General features: G+C 41.9%; 1 protein-coding gene across 7 annotated transcripts in view; it reads right to left on the bottom strand.

Moving 5' to 3' along the window:
* The window catches only part of DENND1A (DENN domain containing 1A), a 1,561,519-nt gene that overhangs the window by 997,365 nt on the left and 545,767 nt on the right, over positions 1-18,387 (bottom strand). The window lies entirely within an intron of this gene.

Genomic DNA, 18,387 nt, shown 5'->3' with positions numbered 1-18,387 from the left:
TGTTATTTAATATTGTAAAATGCAGTGTGCAAACTTCAGCAACCCACAAAACATAAAATCATTATTAAAGCTGAACGCTAGGCAAACTGTTAAGTTATTTGTAATACATATAAGGAATCTGCCAAAGAATTTGTATTCCGGTCCATCTAATACTGAGATTTACACAGCTTTGACACACCAGCCTTGTCCAGTAAGGCAGGAGACCCAACCTTTCTCTTTACTGCAGTTAAGCAACACTTAACACACGGTCGAATTTTCCAACGGAAAAAGTGCGATCAGATTGTGTTGTCGGAAATTCCGATCGTGTGTGGGCTCCATCGGACTTTTTCCGTCGGAATTTCTGACACACAAAGTTTGAGAGCAGGCTATAAAATTTTCCGACAACAAAATCCGATCGGTTAAATTCTGATCGTGTGTACACAAATCCGACGCACAAAGTGCCACGCATGCTTAGAATAAATTAATAGACGAAAGCTATTGGCTACTGCCCTGTTTATAGTCCCACGTACGTACCGCGTTCAGACCGATCAGATTTTCCGACAACTTTGTGCGACCGTGTGTATGCAAGACAAGTTTGAGCCAACATCCGTCGGAAAAAATCCTAGGATTTTGTTGTCGGAATGTCCGATCAATGTCCGACCGTGTGTACAGGGCATTAAAGTTTTTGTTCCTCCCCAAGCCTGTGACTGGCCAATAAATAGGAACCAGCCCACCCATGAGCTTATCTCTGTCACTCTGCTCTCTCCTTCTACTAGCACATTCCTTGTTAGCACATGAGCATTGATTGGTTAATTGTGCTGCTTCCCCCTCTCCTAGTCACATTGTGCAGGAGATTGCAAGGGGATGATATCAAGTCAACTTGAGTTATTTAGGCTACTTGCATTAAAATAAATACATAACATTTAATGATGTATTGATTGAGTTTCGTTCATTTTTGTTTTTACATATGTCTGTTTAGCTTTAATTTTGAGAAATTGAAAGTTGAAAAGTTGATTTACCACCCACCACAGCTCTTTGAATGCCTTATTAAATATATTAGGGCTCATCCAAGTACTAAAAACTCATTAGTATGCAGAGCACACTATTTCAAAAGGTTGGTTCTGATTAATTGTTACAAGTCCTCTGGATATGAAGGTTACTCGGAGGAGAAGAAGAAATGAATGATGGCTAGCATCCACACTACTAAGTGCTGCATTCAACATTTACTGTATTTCTATGTAAAACGCTGTTAGGCCAAATAGCTATGATACTCTGTCATTGCAGCCTTCTGCATCAAAGAGTCTGAATGACAAACTGCCAGTGATGCCTGAAGCAAACAATCAGATGTCAACTGTTATTTTTCCAGTGAAGGTTACAAAATGAATAGATTATTTTTAAGTCTCTTTTTTTTTTCATGAGCAATAGACAGCTCATTTTTTCGACACCCTGATAAATAATCCCTAATTAATGTTTAGTGATCTGCAAATCAGACAAGAAAGGAAAGGAAACCTTAAGCAAATATTCATCTATTTTTGTTTAGAGGTCTTCTTTAATGGAACCAGTAGAATGCTACAGCTTTATAATACCAGCGCAGTTTCAGACAACTAAATATATATATATATATATATATATATATATATATTTTTTTTTTTTTACTGTTCATGCCATCCATAATCCTTATGCAGTCAGTCACAAATGAAAACCAAAATATAGGATGTGTTTTTGGCCGATCTTCCTCCATTAACTGTCAATACTGAGCAGAAAAAGAAAAACAGAAAAAAGCTCAGTTTATATGAAAGTAATAGAAGCTTCCCTTGTTCTTCCTAAGCGTGCTGTGCAGTCAACTAGCACAATGTAGTGGAGGAGATGGGCACAGACGTAAAATGTTTCAGGGTGCCTTGTCTTATTTTATTTACATTTGAGGAATGTAGAGACATTTGTTTTATACTGTGATCAATAGCTTCTTGTTTACAATTAAATTTGAGTTTTATACCATGGAGTGCCTTAAAGCCACAGCAACTGGTGTAATGACTGTGGGGACTGGGGGAGCAACCTCTTCTAAGCATGTAAGGATGGGAATTGCTGGGTATCTTGGACCTAACAACAACCAGCTTCTATGCAGGCACCTTACAGCTGAAAGATTCTCTGCCTGACATTGGCAGCACATTTTCAGCAACCACATCACTCAGCAGAACCAACGCTGGCATTGTGGGACAATTAGCCTCTGGTATAACGGTTAAGTATATGCTGACATAAATAATTTATATCCGGTCTGACCACCGACATACGAGGCATTTCACCAATGACCACTAAGGTAAAGGAGCATTTAACTGTTAAAAAAAATAATAATAATTAATGGAACATTTAATCATTGACCACCCATTTAAGGCTGGGTTCACACTTATACGAATGCGATTCAGATTTCCTCACATCCAATTCACATAGCAGGAGAATTTGACTGGTTCTCTATAGAGCCGGTTCACATATCTCCGGGGTGGCTGTGGCGCGCACTGCACGTCTTTGGCTCAATTTTAGGGCAGATTAAAGGCACAGATTCGGCCCTGATTTGTCCCTGAAACGAAGAACAGGGACACACAGCGTTCCTGTGCAATCTGTGGCCAGTTTAGATGTGAACCGAGCCTAAAGGTGCACACTTTGCAGCGGTATTACTACCACTGCTAAGGCAAGCCATAGATGACTCGATTTGGTTTCCTTCCACCACAGACGGCAGGAAAGAAAATTGTTCAGTTCCCCCATCAACACAGTCAGTTTTGATGAGGAATGCCTCCTGCAGCGCTATTGTGTTCTGCCAGCAGGGGGAGCTTTCCTGGCCAGCAGAATACAATGATTACTGCTAGTGGCTATAGCTACTGGCAGTAATTACATGTAGAAAAATTCAACAGGCTGGTTGTACCCAAGTCAATCGAAGGACTGAATTGGTTAAATTCAGCCTGCTCATACATGGTTCAAAACTTGGCCAGTCCTCCTAGTGAATCGTGCAAACTTTGATCCACCAATGGCCGGCTTAAATATAACATCTCCGGCTCATTGATACTGGTTGTCAGGGAGCTGGTGTTCTATTGAGAAATGCCCTCCAATGGGCCTGTGCATGCGCAGTACGCAACATCACTCCAGCTGATATGTTGATCAGCTGGCGCAACCTGTACATTACGCATGTGCAGATCGTCTGCGGCATTATCCAATGCTATGCAGAGTGAAGGCATAACATAATTGTCAGATTATGCCCTGCTACTGCGGGGCGCATTTTGTGTTTGTTGCAGGGCATCTTCAGAGTGTTGAACGGCGGGTTTTGCCTGTGTAGGAGGCACTATCCAACAAGCTGATGAGCGGCGAGGGAGAAATGATCTGCAAAGTGCCAAGGGACAATTCTATTCTCCGCCCTGCAAAACACTGAACCCGCCCAACAACACTAAATAATCTGCCCTTCAATACACAGAACCCGCCCAGCAAGCCAGAATCGGAGAATAGCATTATCCCTCAGCTCTTTGCAAATCATTTCTCCCACGCTGCTCAGAGTGTCAGATAGTGCCTCCTACGTTCTGCGCATGCGTCTTCACGCCATCACAACAGCTGATCTGGAAATCAGCTGTTGTGCCGTTATGTACTGCGCATGCACAGGCCTGGAGTGGGCATTTTTCAACAGAGGGCACTATTCGATAGAACACCAGCATCCACTGGCATCCTAACACCCAGTGACTCCCTGTCTAGCTCATTCAGGTGAATTTAAACAAAAGGGGGGGGGGGGGGCAGTTAAAAAGAAAAGAAAAAAAAAATGGTGCAGAATTTAACTGTATACGACTTGACACTCGCATATGATATTTTGTATAAAACACATGCGATAAACCTTAGTGAATTGAACCCTCAGACTTACAGATATATGGGAAATTGTCAGATCTATGCACTAATTTGCTCTTGCATTTTTACCAAAAATTATATACACACACCACATGAAATTCTTCTGCAATATTTAAAACATTTCAATTGAGGGAATTCTATGCATAATTATCTATTGCATGAAAAAGCAGCAGACACACCCCTTGGTCACACTCTTACAGATGCTGCACACGACTGGATTTTAGGATAAAGCAGGACGACTTTTTTTTTTTTTTTATGGTTTTTACAAGATGCAGCAACACTCTGCCAACTGTAAGGGGATCTGTGCCCCTATGGTTAGGAACTAAACAGCCTGCTGTAATAAATGAAGTGAGAAACAATTTACGTGACAGTTGAGTGAGAGGCACTAATGTTTGTCTGAAGCTTGCAAGTACTACTGTAAAATGTAAGTAGCTTATCAAAATATACTGATAAGCAACTTAACTTTTCATGTTATATGACAACGTTATCAAGTTGGCTAATACATCTAAAATCAGCCAGGGCTGCTGTAAACTGGATATTACAGCATGGAAAATGATTACCAGTTTAAACAATGTCCATGGAAGAGATACCGAGTAAACATTGGGAGAGGATTAGGCAGTGGAATGGTCCATACTTATAAACAAACTTCTACTGAATTACAGGGGCTGACTGAGGATCACAAAATCTCTTCAGTAAAAGGACCTCTGAGAGTGAGATTAAAGACCTTTTAATAAATAAAAGGATTACACGACCCTTATCACTAGAAGCTCCCTCTAGTAAAGGGAGAGGACCACAAGACTGAGAATGTATCAAAAAAGGCAGACATCCATGCTTAGAAACAGTAACAATCGTGATTTAAATTAGACATAAAGCTAATCACTAAAATTCCATAAAAGCTTTAACTTGCTCAAGTAATTTTAAAAGTGGTTTTCAATATTTAAAGTGGAAGTCTATGCTAAAACTAAAATCCCTGCAGCTATAGACACCCACAATCTAACACTAACCTATCTAGCCCTGTAAAGAAAAAAAAATCAGTATACATACCTTTTCTGAAGCTGATCCAGCCCAATCCCACGCTGAGCTGTCAGCCACGGCTTCTCTGTGTAGGTGGATGCAGAGACCACGTTCGACAATGGAAGCCCCATAGTAACTCAATAGGTGATGTCACTTCCCATTCATTTCACAGCTGTTGTCGGCCATGTCCTCTGCAGAGCTTCTGCCGCTGGAGATTGTGTCGGATCATCTTCAAAAAGATTTTTCTTTACAAGGCTAGATAGGTTAGTGTTAGATCGTGGGCGTCTATAGATGCAGGGATTTTAGTTTTAGCATAGACTTCCACTTTAAGTGTGCAGCTTTCATTAATCCACTTGATCCCCCCTTCTTTCACAGCCAGGCCATTTTTTTGCAATACGGCACTGCTTTACTTTACATTTACACGCCAGAGTTCTTTCCTTTGATAAAAGAATGAAAAGATACTTTGTTTCTACTTATTTGTGTGTTGTAATAAAACTTAGCAGGCTGCCTGGATTTTTTTTTCCAGCTGTGAGAACTCTCTGCACTTGTTAGAAAGAATCGTGACATGCTGTTTTGAAGATCGGGAAGGGAAAAAGATCGCAATTTTGATTCTTAACGATTAACCGTGCAGCTCTAGTATATATACACTGGAATTGGATATTTTTTTATATCAGTAATGATGGCGATCAGCGACTTATGGTGGGACTGCGACAATTGGACACTGACACTTAGTGGGAACCAGTGTCAATGTACTAATGAGACTGGCTAGGAAGGGGTTAAACATCTAAGGTGATCAAAGGGTTAACTGTATACGTAGCCTGTGTTTTTGAGTAAACTGTGTGCTGCTTTTACGAAGACTAGTTTACACATAGGCAGAGCTCCATTCTGTCTCTCTATCAGCGGGTGCCGGACATCCCTCACCCGGCACACACAGATCAGCTTCTGCTGTGAGTAATCAAGCCCCGTAGGCAGAAGTGCAGAATCATGTATATATACAGTGGATATAAAAAGTCTACACACTCCTGTTAAAATGTCAGGTTTCTGTGATGTAAAAAAAAAAAAAATAAGACAAAAATAAATAATTTCAGAACTTTTTCCACCTTTAATGTGACCTATAAACTGTACAACTCAGTTGAACAACAAACTGAAATATTTTAGGTGAAGGGAAATAAAAATAAAAAAAATTAAATAATATGGTTGCACACCCTTAAAATAATACTTTGTGAAGCACCTTTTGATTTTATTACAGCACTCAGTCTTTTTGGGTATGAGTCTATCAGCATGGCACATCTTGCCCACTCTTCTTTGCAAAAACAATCCAAATCTGTCAGATTGAGAGGGCATCTCCTGTGCAGAGCCCTCTTCAGACCACCCCACAGATTTTCAATCGTATTCAGGTCTGGGCTCTGGTTGGGCCACTCCAAAGCTTTAATCTTCTTCTGTTGAAGCCATTCCTTTGTTGATTTTGATGTATGCTTTGGGTCCTTGTCATGCTGAAAGATGAAGTTCCTCTTCATGTTTAGCTTTCTAGTAGAAGCCTGAAGGTTTTGTGCCAATATTGATTGACTGGTATTTGGAACTGTTCAGAATTCCCTCTACCTTGACTAAGGCCTCTGTTCCAGCTGAAGAAAAACAGCCCCAAAGCATGTTGCTGCCACAACCATGCCTCACTGTGGGTATGGTGTTCTTTTGGTGATGTGCAGTGTTGTTTTTGCGCCAAACATATCTTTTGGAATTATGGCCAAAAAGTTCAACCTTGGTTTTATCAGACCAGAACACATTTTCCCACATACTTTTGGGAGACTTCAAATGTGTTTTTGCTAAATTTAGCCGGGCTTGGATGTTTTTCTTCGTAAGAAAAGGCTTCAGTCTTGCCACTCTATCTCATAGCCCAGACATATGGAGAATATGGGAGATTGTTGTCACATGTACCACACAGCCAATATTTGCCAGATATTCCTGCAGCTCCTTTAATGTTGCTGAAGGCTTCTTGGCAGCCTTCTGACCAGTTTTCTTCTCGTCTTTCATCAATTGTGGAGTTACGTCCAGTTCTTGGTAATGTCACTGTTGTGCCACATTTTCTCCACTTGATGGTGACTGTCTTCACTGTGTTCCATGGTATATCTAATGCCCTGGAAATTCCTTTGTACCCTTCTCCTGACTGATACATTTTAACAATGAGATTCCTCTGATGCTTTGGAAGCTCCCTGCGGACCATGGCTTTTCCTGTAGGATGCGACTAAGAAAAAGTCAGGAAAGACCTACTAGAACAGCTGAACTTTATTTGGGGTTAATCAGAGGCATTCTAAAAGGGTGTGTAGACTTTTTATATCCATGGTTTATATATATATATTCACCCCCCTTGGCTTTTTACCTATTATGTTACATTACAGCCTTTAGTTAAATTTTTTTTTTAATCTGAATTATATGTGATAAATCAGAACACAATAGTCTAAGTTGGTGAAGTAAAATTAGAAAAATAGATACATAAAACTATTTTTCATAAATAAAAAACTAATAATTGGCATGTGCGTATGTATTCACCCCCTTTGTTATGAAGCCCATAAAAAGCTCTGGTGCAACCAATTACCTTCAGAAGTCACATAATTAGTGAAATTATGTCCACCTGTGTGCAATCTAATGCCTTGTTTCCACTGAGCGGATCGGTTCGGTACGGTACGCTATTTTTGGTGTTTCCATTATGAAAGCGGCCCATACAACCGAACCGAACGCTGGAGAAACAGCAGAAATTGGTGAAGCCTTTGGCCCCCAGGGCACACATCAATTATTTAACATCAAAATTGGTTGGCTGAGGAGTCCATATCTAAGGGAGTGCAGTCTGGTCCAGAAGTCCCAGAGATCCGGAAAGCAGCAGATGACATCTGTGTCCCCAGGTCATCACTCTCTAGTCTTCCTTCCACGCTGTGGTTGTGGTGGTGGAGTTGTGGCAGGAGGAGGAGGGGGATGGGCCAACTCACTCAGGTGGGTATTGGGTGTGATTTCGCCACTCACCCCCTTACTTAGGACTTTATACAGAAGGTCCTCACACAGCTTGCGTTGACCCTCCTGCATGCCCTGCAGTTTGGTGGCAGCCATGCAGGCAAAGGCCTCTTCAGGAGTGGGCGTGGCTCTGAGGGATGCAGAAGCCTCCTGAATGAGCCTGAGCGCAGAATTCTGAACGTGACTCCCCTTCCTCTGTCTTTTGTATGGAAGGCGGAGGGGAGGAACCTGCGATTCGGTCAGGCCCAGGCTTCTCCTGGCTGCCACTTAGCCCCGCCTCCTCCTGGCTGCCACATTCCACAGCCTCCTCCTGGCTAAGGTATTCCTGTGTATGTAAAAGGGACATAGTTTTATTTTTTTATTCATCAATCACACACAATTTTCACCTCATGACTGTTGCAAATTGAATGTTAACAAATATAACAGACTATCATTCTGACCCCAGCATTTTTCATTTTTGTCCCAATTATTTTTGCCCATTACTGTCTATTGATATGTAAAACACTTTATTAAATCAGCAATTAGTGATCAATAATAAAATCTAGCAAACATAATTTCTTTAATGACCAGAAATCTGTAGAAGAATGCTATACCTGGCTCAAGCTGGGCTCCTCCACTTCTTCCTGGCTGGAAGTCCCAGGTTGGACATCGGAAGCCTCAGCTGGGGTGGAAGGAAGAGTGGAAGGAAGAGTGGAAAGGGATTCCCTGACTCCAGTCTGGTCTGACAGAAATTGCAGTCTCTCATAGTACCACAGCCTGGGGACATAAACATCATCTGCTGCAGCTCCGGATCTCTGGGAAATCTGTGACCTTCTTGCGCTCCCTTAGATAAGTGCTCCTCAGGCCACCAATTTTGGCTTTTAAATAGGGGATGTTTGAAGTGGGGACCACCGGCTTCACCAACTCCAGCAGTTTCTCCAGCGCTGTCTGCCTCTTTTGTTTATTATTATAATGTGGATGTTTTACCTGCCACAGACAGGGCAGCTCCCTGTACTTGTCTATGAACAGGGGGAGGAAGTTGTGGTCATTGAAGCCATCCATTTTATCTGCAAGACACAACACGAGACAAAACCTAATGTCAGGCAAAACTCTCCTAATCTTGTTACAATATAGGCCTCAATCTAGAAGCAGTATAGGCCCAAGTTTAGATCTTCCCTTCATGATCGGCGCCTCCGATACTCCTTCCTCCGCTCACAGATCGTACGTACTATGCACGCATGTTATGCTTTATACACACTGCGCATGCGCGTAACTCCGCCCGCCCCTGACGTTCTTTCTAGTCTATTCCCCGCCCCTTTTCGTTCGGCGCAGTGGAGGAAGAGCACATGGCGAAGACACAACAGGTGCGTGCTAATTACAGCAACGAGGAGGAGGAGGAGGAAAGCCCAGAGCTTGAAACGTCTGGATACAGAAGGAGAAGATTTAAGGCATCGAATATGTCCTTTGGGGAGATATTAGAGATGGTCGACATCCTGAAGAGGGCCGACTATGACGGGAAGCATGGACCTTACCCCAACCCCAATGTCAGAAAGGCCAAGATCATGGCAAAAGTGGTCAAGAGTCTGCACTGCAATGGTACGACGATCGAAAGATCAGCTCAGGAAGCGGTGGTCGGACCTCAAATTAAGAGAGCACGAGCAGTACAGAAAGATCCGGAGAGTGCTGCAAAAAAGTAAGTAGTTGTCCTGTGTTCCTATTCTTTATGTTTCTTACGTTCGTGCTGCTCCATGTGCTTTTCTTAACTGTTATCCAGTTTCAAATGGCAACTTTCATGTTCATGGGCACATTATTCGTTCATATAAAACATTGTTTGTTCGGCCTATAAAACACCATTGTTTTGGCCATATGCATTTGCCCACATTTTTTAGGGCCTACTTGTCTGAAACTAATTTGGTTGTGTAGATGTGTTTGTTACTAGAATGTAATGCAAACTAGATTCTGTGTAAGGAGAGGACACTCAGCAGCTGGTTACACATCTGGACACTGGAGCACTAGTGTGGGTCACAAGAACACCCTTTATATTAGGGGGCCCCACACAGGTGCTCCAGTGTATACTATAGGGGGTGTCTCCATCTGTGAAGCTTGTACAAAACAGGTAAAGTATTGAAGCTTGACAAAGGACACTAAAAATTCTACATCTTGGAACTCTGCCAAAACAGACAATTGTACCCCACTTCCAAGCAATGTTTCATATTTATAGTTCAGCCACCAAATATCTGTGTGCTAAGTATACCAATTTTTTTTTACATAGGGGAGAAAAGACTCGGAGGACACCCCTCATCCGAGGAGACTACAGAACCCCCACCTCTGGAAGAAGGGGAAATCTACCCAAGACAAGCAGGAGGAGGAAGACGTGGTGGAAACTGGCACCACAACAGGTGAGTGTCTGCAACCACAGGCTCAGGTAAGAGATGGATGCCAGCATATTTATAATACATGGTGTTTTTTGGTTTCTATCTTTTTAGGTGATCGTGATGTTGTGGATCCAGATCCTTTCACCTGGGAAAGTGCACAGATCCTGATCGGGGAGATCATGGGGTGTAATAGGGACTTGGAAAACATCAAGAAAAACATCAATGATGTTCTTCAAAAAATTAAGAACATCATTGATGTTTTAGGGAGAGTTTAAAACCCCTCCAAATCCCTTTGTTTTTTTGTGTGCTACAAATTTTTGACATTTTTTGACAAATTGGAGAAAAGCCAAATTTTGAAGAGGCACACAGTGTGTCAACATGTGCTATCTGCCATCACGGGAGATCAATGGACGCGTTTTGGGGGTGCAACCCCTTCCTCAATAATAAAGTAGCTGTGAGGAAGGGGTTGTACCCTCAAAACATGTCCCTTGATCCCCCGTGATGGCAGGTAGCACATTTTGACATTCGTAAATTTGTGTGCATCTTCAAAATTTGGCTTTTCCTGGGGTGACTTCACCCCATCTGAACGCAATATCAAACACAGTTTGTAAATACTCATGTCTGATATTGCCTTCAAGTTCTACCAAATGTTAACTTTGTAAGTTCAAGATTTGTGTCTTTCTTGTTGGTTTTAAACATGCCTGTTTTATCTTAAATGGACATTTCAACTTTTTCTAATGTGACCCCAAAAATTGTTATACAACAAACATGTTGGTTTGTTTTAAAAACCTTTTCTAAATGCACGTGATTGTGCTGGTATTAAAAAGATTGTTAATCAAGAATGTGTGGATTATTGTCTCAACGCTACAACACTTTTGTGGTGCTCTAATTGCTGTTTTCTGTGACAATGGGTGTTATTTCATAAGGGCAAATCCACTTTGCACTACAAGTACAGTTTCAAGTGCACTTGTAGTGCAAAGTGTCTTTGCCTTTAGTAAATAACACCCAACAGTGCTTTGTAAGGTTACACAATCATGCCATTTTCAGGACTCACCACATTTCTGTCAGGGTCAGCTAAAACAAACACAAGCAGTAAATGTCACCAAATATTTGAGTTTTTTTTTTTTTTAATTTGAAAAAGGTTTTAGACATTGTCTGGCATATTGATAGCCCCCCTACCCGCAAAGAATTCAAGGTATCTTAGCCGGACATCACGGGCACTCAGGGGGGGCAAGCCAGGACGCCCACTTTCAAGCGCCGTCAGGGTTGGTTTCATTTGGAATTCCAGCCTCAGGCCCAACTGAGCCAGTAGTTGGCAGAATGTTGCCGTAAAAAGTTGTGTAGAACAGCACGCCAGGATAATATGATTCAGTTTGTACTCCGCCATATGTATGGGTGTAAGAAATAGGCGGAACCAGCTGGCCATGATTCCAAACGTGTTCTCCACCACTCTTCTGGCTCTGGCCAGCCGGTAATAAAAACCTCTGGTCCGGGGTGAGGGTCCTCATCGGGAATGGCCGCATAAGATGGTCTCTCAGCGCAAATGCTTCATCCGCAACAAAGACGAATGGGAGTCCTTCCACATTGTCTTCTGCAGGTGGCAAGTCAAAAGCTGCCATTCTGGAGACGCCTGTAGAACTCCGTCTGGGCGATGACTCCACCATTGGACATCCGGCCATTCTTTCCCACGTCCACATACAAGAACTCATAAGTAGCCAACACCACCGCCAACATCACAATACTATTGAACCCCTTGTAGTTGTAATAGTACGACCCCAAGTTGGGTGGTGGGACGATGTGGACGTGTTTCCCATCAATTGCCCCTCCGCAGTTAGGAAAGTCCTACCGCTGGGCAAAGTGGGAGGCCACAGTCTGCCATTCCTGTGGCGTGGAAGGAAACTGTGGAGTCAAACCAAAAAATAAAAATTATTCATTTTGCACATAAACAGGGAAAGAAGATTACACACAAACATTCTTGGCCAACATCAAGATAACATTTATTTGAGGGAGTTTTTAAAGACCAAAGTATAAGGTACACCTATCAGATTCCCCTCCCCCCTCTCATGGGCCATTTCTAACATTATAGGGGTAGAGCTCTTGGACAGGTAACCCTCTCCACTTCATTGAGAGATAAATGCCTAAATACTGGGTATTACTTTGAACAGCCCCTCCTTAGTTACACTATTGGCAGCCCACTGGACAGGTAAGAAGTGTCATAATACAAAGATATAAATACACACTGTACACATTTGAGCACATTTGGACATTCTGCTATTACCTATCAAGATAATAATAGGATACAAAAACTTTCAACAGTACCATTTGAAAGTATTCAGGCAGGCCCTTGCAATACATGCTTTGGGGAATTCATCCATACATCTGACCACAAAAGAGATGGCTATAATGTGTATGGGTTTGGCAAAGTCAGCAGATAGATGATTGAGGATAGATAGAGAATTGGTGTCAGCTGACTTAGGAGTTGGGGGGGAGGGAGGGTTACAAATGATTTGGGGACCCCCCAAAAAAAGCCTCTGGCACTCTGCCTGAATTTAAAGCACAAATCACATTTAAAAACATTTTAGGGGGTATTTAGGGTAAAGCACTACTATGGAGCTGACAAAATACATTGTTAAGTGACTACATGAGGTGAATATAGGGCCAGGAGACCATGCTGGGGAGGTAAGTGAAGGCAAATATGTGTGAAGGAGAAAAAAAATAATTACATAAAAATCCAGCATGCATGAGGACAAAGGGGACATTCACAGCATATTACAATCATGGTAATTAGGGAATGAGGAAAGAAATACAATATATTATCAAACATTAAATACAATTAAATGTGATATTAAAGGATAAAAATCTTACCTTAATATAATCCTTCTGTAGGACCTGGATGATGGCAGAACAGGTCTCCGGGATAATGATACCCAGAGCCTGGGGGGAGATGCCTGTCGAGAACTTCAAGTCCTGCAGGCTTCTCCCCATCGCCAAGTACCGCAGGGTGGCAACGAGCCTGTGCTCCGGAGTGATGGCTTGCCTCATGCAGGTATCCTGCCTGCTGATATAGGGGGTCAGCAAAGCCAACAAACGGTGAAATACGGGGTCCGTCATCCTGAGAAAGTTCCTGAAATCATCAGGATTATTCTCATGGATCTCACGGAGCAAAGGCATATGACAGAACTAGTCACGCTGAAGCAACCAATTCTTGGTCCGTGAACTCCTCCCCACCCTGTTCATGGACTGGGCTTGTGTCAAGGTAAGGACCCCAACACCAAGCCCCCGCACAGCACGAACTCTACGAGGAGTACGTATACGCAACATGGCTAGAAAACGGTCGGCTGCTCAGAACGAAGTAACAGAACACACTGAAGAACAGCAAGGCCTGTGAAGAGCGACCTGAAAAACAGTAACAAACAAACAAGAACACAATGACAAAGTCACGCGTAGCTTGCTGCACGCACTGAAGAGCAGATACAAACCCACAAGCACAAACTGAACAGCAGAAAACGATCTGAAAACCATTACTCTGAGAAAGCGCGAATCATCTCTCACCAAACTTTTACTAACACGAGATTAGCAAAAGGAGCCCAAAGGGTGCCGCGCTTGGTTCTGAACTGGCCTTTTCTAGTCTCATCGTATGTGGTGTACGTCACCGCGTTCTTGGCGATCGGAAATTCGACAACTTTGTGCGACCGTGTGTACGCAAAACAAGTTTGAGCCAACATCCGTCGGAAAAAATCCATGGATTTTGTCGGAATGTCCGATCCTGTGTACGGGGCATAAGGGTTTCCATGTAGATAGTGTTCTGATTGGAATTCAAACTGCGGACCCCAGCGTTGGTAAAGTGTAAAAGTAGTAAAAGTGCTAATAACTAAGGCTGGCCACACATGGATTTTTTTTTAATCATCCAGCGGGCTGATCAAAAAAAAAAAAAATTAACAAACAGATTTCCCTATCCACACAAGTGAGATAGATGGTGTGCTTTTGGATTCTGACAGCAGGGACTCGCTGTCAGAATACACTGATCAGCGCTGCAAGTGCTGTTTGTATTAAAGTTTTCCAACTTTCCCTTTTGAAAGAAGTTGATCATTAGATTGACTTCTGTTGAGCAGGGACAGCCATAGATGGATAGAAAATTGGCCAGTCCCTGCTGAACCTGCCAAATTTCAATCTATCTATGCCCAGTTTAAGCCACGTCTGCTAATCTCCACAACATAAATGGAAAGGGTTCTTTATTCCTTAGAGATATCTAGGAACAATGTACCCAATAACAGTGCAACATAAGCAAAGAGCACAGGAAGTTGTTACAAGATTATTTCAGGTTTTGTTTTTTTGCACTTATTAAAAGGCTAGAACAGAACACATTCAATGGTATAGTCAACTGACCAAAATCAGCAAATAAGAAAATGTAATTGTTAGGGATTACACTTTAAATATTAGTACACTTGATCATGTGATGTTGTGTGTATGTTTTACAGTTGTGCTCATAGGTTTACATACCCTGGCAGAATTTATGAATTCTTGGCCATTTTTCAGAGAATATGAATAACATAAAAACTTTTTCTTTCACTCATGGTTAGTGTTTGGCTGAAGCCATTTATTATCAATCAACTGTGTTTAATCTATTTAAATTATAATGGCAACAGAAACTACCAAAATGATCCTGATCAAACGTTTACATACCCCAGTTCCCAATACTGTGTTTTGCCCCATTTAACATCAATGACAGCTTGAAGTCTTTTGTAGTATTTGTGGATGAGGCTCTTTATCTTAGATGGTAAAGCTGCCCTTTCCTCTCGGCAAAAAGCCTCCAGTTCCTGGAAATTCTTGGGCTGTCTTGCATGAACTGTACCTTTAATATCTCCCCACAGTGGCTCAATGATATTGAGGTCAGGAGACTGAAATGGCCACTCCAGAACCTTCAATTTATTCTGATGTAGCCAATGACAGGTTGACTTGGCCTTGTGTTTTGGATCATTGTCATGTTGGAATGTCCAAGTACGTCCCATGCGCAGCTTCCTGGCTGATGAATGCAAATGTTTCTCCAGTATTTTTTGATAACATACTGCATTCATCTTGCCATCAATTTTGACCAAATTTCCTGTGCCTTTGTAGCTCACACATCCCCAAAACATCAGTGATCCACCTTTGTGTTTCACAGTAGGAATGGTGTACCTTTCATCATAGGCCTTGTTGACTCCTCTCCAAATGTAGCATTTATGGTTGCGGCCAAAAGCTCAATTTTGGTCTCATCACTCCAAATGACTTTGTGCTAGAAAGTTTGAGGCTTGTTTCTGTGCTGTTTAACATATTTTACGTGGGATACTTAGCAGCATTTGCGTAGTAATGGCTTTCTTCTGGGGATTCGACCATGCAGCCCATTTTTCTTCAAGTGTCTCCTTATTGTGCATCTTGAAACAGCCACACCACGTTTTCAGAGAGTCCTTTCACCTGAAGTTATTTGTGGGTTTTTCTTTGCATCCCGAGCAATTTTACTGGCAGTTGTCGCCAAAATTTTAACTGGTCTACCTGACCGTGGTTTGGTTTCAACAGAAGCCCTCATTTTACACTTCTTGATTAGAGTTTGAAAACTGCCGATTGGCATTCTCAATTTCTTGGATATCTTTTTATACAGTTCAACTACCTTTTCCCACAGACCCTTTGACAATACTTTTGCTTTCCCATGACACAGAATCCAGAAATGTCAGTGCAGCACTGGATGAAAAAATACAAGGGTCTGTCAGGAGTCCAGAAACTCATTGACCTTTTATACACACACACTAATTACAAGCAAACAGATCACAGGTGAGGATGGTTACCTTTAATAGCCATTCAAACCCCTTTGTGTCAACTTGTGTGCATGTTATCAGGCCAAAATAACCAGGGTATGTAAACTTTAGATCAGGATCATTTGGGTAGTTTCTGTTGTGATTATGATTTAAAAAACACAGTTTACTGACAATAAATGCTTCAGCCAAACACTAACCATGAGTGAAAGAAAAGTGGTTGTGTTATCATTCATATTCTCTTAAAAATGGCCAAAAAATCATAAATTCTGCCAGAGTATGTAAACTCATGAGTACAACTGTATGTATGTTTAGAAAGACACCAAGAAGAAATGCTCCATTGTTATAAATGTTGTTTGTGAGAAGCACCAAATTTTACTGTTAACAGGATTACTCTGCAAAGCTGCTGCTTTGATATCATGTGAAAAGAGAAGATCTGGAAGTTAGTTTTCAAGGCACATGATATGTTCCCCAGACACAAAGTAAAATGTGGTCTTGTGTAAACTGCATTTTCACTAACACTAAGACTCAGAAAACAACACGAATATAAAGTATTTCTATCAATGCGTGATACACAATCAGAACTACATAGCTTCAAACTGTCCTCCTTTTGGAATCAAATCACTCTGTCCCTGTGCCAACCTCAGTTGTCTTTCTTTTTACCCTGATGTATAGACCGCTAGGAAAAAATTACTTTTGACTACCAAATATGTTATACTTAAACCTTTCATCCAACCTTAAAAGATTGCATTAGCTGTTAGCTAGGAAGAAAAAATATAGCTTGTGGGTTTCACTAATCGTTTTTGCATATGACTTCCTCATGGTCTGCGTACCTGGGGGTATATGTAACCGAGTGTGTCTATTCCCTATACACTTTGCACTAAATGGCATCCTCCTTTTCATCTCAGAAAGTTGGAAGGTTAGGAGCCTTCACCATACCAAAGCAAAATATGGGTCTAATTGGTTAACAATGTGGGACTGGCAGAGTTGGGGTCCTGAGTTCATTTTTCAACTAAAACAAGGACTATAATGGGGAATTCAGTTCCCTTCTATTATACAAGAAACATACTCTTTGTATAAGCCCTTAAGGACAAAGGGCTTTACATCTTCATCCAAACTACACTTTAGATTTTTACCATTTAAAGCAGGGGTCTCAGATGCCAGTTTACTGTCCTTCTAATTTTAGGGTGGGGCTGGACTGTGCCCACAAAAAAATGTTCTGTCATCAGTGGGATTAAACAATGCCCCATGATTGGTATTAGTGGGAGTAATAGTGCCCCATCATTGGTAACAATGAGAGGAATAGTGCCCCATCATTGGTGTCAGTGAGAGGACTAGTGCCCTATTGTCGGTGTCAGTAGGAGGAACATGGCACTATTGTTGGTGTCAGTGGGAGGAATAGTGCCCCATCATTGGAGTCAGTGGGAGGTATAGTGCCCCATCATTGGAGTCAGTGGGAGGTATAGTGCCCCATCATTGGAGTCAGTGGGAGGTATAGTGCCCCATCATTGGAGTCAGTGGGAGGTATAGTGCCCCATCATTGGAGTCAGTGGGAGTTATAGTACACCATTGCTGGAGTCAATGGGATAAATAGTGTGCCATAGTTTGCGTCAGTGAGAGGACTAGTGCCCTATTGTCGGTGTCAGTGGCAGGAACTATACCCCACTGTTGCTGACAGTTGAGGAAATAATGCCCCAAGGGCCAAATAGAAAGCAAGCTAAGGGCTGCATCCAGCCCCCGAGCCGCAGTTTGGAGACTACTGATTTAAATAATTGCCTGTGCCAATGGGCATGCACACACATAAGCAAGAGTGTTTGTACTGGAGTAATTATGTCTGACTGGGTGTGTGACTGGGTTGTTAAAAACAGTCACAGTCAGTGTGAAGGTGCTGGAAGTGGAACACATCAACTTTCAGCTGGTGATGGACAAAACAGTGTTGCAAAAGCAATGCTTTATCAAGAAAAGTATGCCTCCCTTTGCCCCTTTTAAGGGACACAGAAAAATTGTCTGCTATGCTGCATATGAAGTTACTGCAGGTAAATCTTGATTAAAAGGTTTTTTTTGTTTTTTTAATTGCTTTAAAATGAACAGTACACGCCTTCCTAAACGTGAAACTTTCGACAGTAATCTGATAAGGAAAGGGGGGGAGGGGGGGATTAATTTCTCTTTTTGATATTGTTGGTGATGCCATGAATAACATGCTTTGTTGCTGTTATTTTGCACATATAGCTTTATGAAGTAAGCATGACTGTAACATAACAGTATAACATATGTGTAGTATAGGGTATTGCTGATTACAAGGCTTATAACAAGATAGTGTGCACAGAGGTAGATGTACTTGTAGCTGTCCGATGCTGTATTATCCATGCTGTGTGCAG

This window comes from Aquarana catesbeiana, linkage group LG09 (genome assembly GCF_042186555.1).
Source record: "Aquarana catesbeiana isolate 2022-GZ linkage group LG09, ASM4218655v1, whole genome shotgun sequence".
Lineage (NCBI taxonomy): Eukaryota > Metazoa > Chordata > Amphibia > Anura > Ranidae > Aquarana > Aquarana catesbeiana.
This window is presented reverse-complemented; position numbering and strand designations above follow the sequence as displayed.